Genomic DNA, 3,412 nt, shown 5'->3' with positions numbered 1-3,412 from the left:
ACCCCAGGCTGGACCTGGGCAGTAGTGACCTCACAGACACTCTGATGTCACTCACCCCCACTGGGTTCTGTCACCTCTGTCCCCACTTCCCACCCAGGGTTTCTGTCCCCCCATGTCTCTGTCTTCTCTTTATTTGGGTCTCTGTCTCATGTCTCTCTGGATCTCTGTCTCTCTCTGGGTTTCTGTGTCCCCCCCAGGTCTCTGTCTCTTTATCTGGGTCTCTACCCCCTGTCTCTCTGGGTCTCTCTTTCTCTCTCTCTGAATCTCTGTCTCTGGGTTTCTGTCCCCCCCCCCATAGGTCTCGTCTCCTCTTTCTCCTTGTTGATCAGAACCTTCTCTGAGTCTCTCTTTCTCTCTGTGTGTGTGTGTCTCTCTCCACCTCTCTTTCTGAGTTTCAGTGTTGCCCCCTGCCCTCAGTTTCTGCTTCTCTCTGGATCTCTGTCCCTAGCGCTCTGGTCTCTGCCCACCCTAACCCCATCTTTGCCCGCCCCACTGTGGGTCTCTATTACCTTCTCCTCTAACTCTATCTTCTCATTCTCTTGAGTCTTGACGCTTCCTCTCTATTTGCGCCCCCCGCCCCCAGCCTTTTCTCTCCTTCTCCTCTTTCTCAGAGTCTTAATCTGCTTATTAGACCACGGCAACAGGTGCAGACCACAGAGCTCCACGTGCTCGGGGCTCCAGAGGAGAAGTGAAAGTGTTGCAGGTCCCAAATGGGAAGGTCCCTGGAGTATGGGGGCAGCTGGGTGTTGCCAGCACAGCCCAGAAGGCTGAGCCCCTGGCAGCACTTCCTGCCTTGGCAGTGGGGCCCCAAGAGTAGGTGGCAGCCTGGCTCACAGGAGCCAGGGTCAGGTTTGGGACCTGCGTGGACTGAGCCTGGGCTGAGGGGTCTGGTGGGCTCTTGCCTGAGCTCCATCTGGCAGAGTTTGAAGTCTCTCCTCTGCACTCCCCACTGCTGCGGATCCCCAAACTGCTCACCCACTTCCAACCACAGGCATGATGATACCAGCCTGACCTCCACCCAGGCTTAGAGCCCCAGATATCTTATATGATGTTATATAATGTGTTTCCAGATCTCTTCTGAGAGGTCTCATTCACTTAACACCCCCCCTTTTGTTGCCTTTGTTGTTGTAGCCTTGTTGTGGTTATTATTGTTACTGTCGTTTGTTGTTGGATAGGACAGAGAGAAATCAAGTGAAGTGACTCCCCTGCAGGTGGGGAGCCCGGGGCTCGAACCGGGATCCTTACTTGGGTCCTTGCGCTTTGTGCCACGTGCGATTAACCCGCTGCGCTACCGCCCAACCCCCCAAAACTTTTTTTTTTAATTAAAAAGTATTTATTGTGATCTGGGAGGTAGCACAGTGGACAAAGCATTGGACTCTCAAGCATAAGGTCTTGAGTTCAATCCCCAGCAGCACATGTACCAGAGTGATCTCTAGTTCTTTCCCTCTTTTTTTAAAAAAAATATTTATTTATTCCCTTCTGTTGCCCTTGTTGTTTTATTGTTGTCGTTATTATTGTTGTTGTTGGATAGGACAGAGAGAAATGGAGAGAGGAGGGGAAGACAGAGAAGGGGAGAGAAAGACAGACACCTGCAGACCTGCTTCACCGCCTGTGAAGCGACTCCCCTGCAGGTGGGGAGCCAGGGGCTCGAACCGGGATCCTTATTGCCGGTCCCTGTGCTTTGCGCCACCTGCGCTTAACCCGCTGCGCTACAGCCCGACTCCCTCTTTCCCTCTTTTCTATCCCTCTCATTAATAAATAAATAATAATAAAAATTTAAAAAAATTCTTTTTGCAGCCTGGGAGTTGGTGCGGTGGGTAAAGCATGGGACCAGTGAGCCCCAGCCTGAGGTCCCAAGTTTAGTGTCCAACACTGCAGGTGCCAGAGTCATGTTCTGGGTCTCTTTCTTTCTACCTCTCGCAAAAATAAACAAACAAAGGGCCAGGCGGTGTCGCTCCTGGTAGAGCGCACACATTGCAATGCACAAGGTCCTGGGTTCAAGCCCTTGGTCCCCATTTGCAGGGGGAAAGGTGCACGAGAGGTGAAGCAGGGCTGCATGTGTCTCTCTTTCCCCTCTGTATTTTCCCTTCCCCTCTCAACTTCCCTTTTTCCTCTATCAACAATAAAATAAATGAATAAACGAGATTTCTTTATATCTTTTTTTATATTTATCGATTCCCTTTTGTTGCCCTTGTTGTTTTATTGTTGTAGTTATTATTGATGTTGTCGTTGTTGGATAGGACAGAGAGAAATGGAGAGAGGAGGGGAAGACAGAGAGGGGGAGGGAAAGACAGACACCTGCAGACCTGCTTCACCGCCTGTGAAGCGACTCCCCTGCAGGTGGGGAGCCGGGGGCTCGAACCGGGATCCTTACGCCGGTCCTTGTGCTTTGCGCCACGTGCGCTTAACCCGCCTGACTCCCATAAATGAGATTCTAAAATATGTATTTTTAAAAAATTTATGAAGGGGAGCAAGGACAACAACAACAAAAAATAAAAGGCCTCCAGGAGCAGTGGATTCGTAGTGGACGCACCGAGCCCCAGCAATAACCCAGGAGGCAAAAAAAAAAAAAATTATGAAGGGGGGCTGGGGCAGAGCTGGAGAAGGTTTGGTCCAGAGGGAAGCAACTGCGCATGCGCTCCCAAGCACCCGCGCCCTCAAAGTACGTCTAAGGGGCGGCGCTTCACCCATTGGGTCGGTAGGGGGCGCGCGAGGGCAGCAGCGGAACATGCCCAGGATAAAGCTCAAGGAGGTAAGGCGGAGAGGACTCAGTCACTTCGTGCGTGGGCGGTAGGCGGCAGCGCATGCGCAGAGGCCGAGAGACTAAAGTTTCGCGTGGTGGGGATGAGAAGCGGTCGCGCATGCGTAGAGACACAGCGGCCTAGAGGCGCGAGAGCGGGGGGGGGTGAGAAGCGGTCGCGCATGCGTAGAGACACAGCGGCCTAGAGGCGCGAGAGCGGGGGGGGGGTGAGAAGCGGTCGCGCATGCGTAGAGACACAGCGGCCTAGAGGCGCGAGAGCGGGGGGGGGGGGTGAGAAGCGGTCGCGCATGCGCACAGAGGAGGTGCCCGCGGGCCGGTGTGTGGGATCGCGTCTCGGTGGAGGTTGGTCCCCGCCTCTTCGCCGCCTGGAAAGTCTCCCCGGACCTGGAAGCCGGGGTGAGGGCGGCCCCAGGGAGCCCTGAAGCGCCCCTCCGGATTCAGGGTGCCTGAAGGGCGCCCCTCTCCCCGCCAGGCTTGGGGGTGGGGGGCCGGGGGTCTCCCTCCTCCGCCGGGAACCTGGACGCTGGCGTCACCCCTGACCCCTGACCCCTGACCCCAGCCGGTGCCGACCCCCCTTCGCACCTTTTGGGGGCACGCGCCCGTTGGGGGGCAGCTCTCAGGTGACACCTGCAAGTGCTCAGTCAGAAGTTA

At 55.1% G+C, this 3,412-nt stretch overlaps 1 protein-coding gene across 3 annotated transcripts in view; it reads left to right on the top strand.

Moving 5' to 3' along the window:
* The first annotated feature begins 3,065 nt into the window (after positions 1-3,065).
* LOC103125223 (orphan sodium- and chloride-dependent neurotransmitter transporter NTT5) overlaps positions 3,066-3,412 on the top strand; it is a 35,782-nt gene continuing 35,435 nt past the window's right edge. For all 3 annotated transcript variants that reach the window (XR_009545255.1, XM_060174301.1, XM_060174310.1), the window contains exon 1: positions 3,066-3,157. The gene's annotated coding sequence lies outside the window, so the exon portion shown is untranslated. The remainder of the gene's footprint in view (positions 3,158-3,412) is intronic.

The sequence above is a fragment of the Erinaceus europaeus genome, chromosome 2 (genome assembly GCF_950295315.1).
Source record: "Erinaceus europaeus chromosome 2, mEriEur2.1, whole genome shotgun sequence".
Lineage (NCBI taxonomy): Eukaryota > Metazoa > Chordata > Mammalia > Eulipotyphla > Erinaceidae > Erinaceus > Erinaceus europaeus.
The sequence above is the reverse complement of the archived record's forward strand: the minus strand, read 5'-3'. Positions and strand labels throughout refer to the sequence as shown.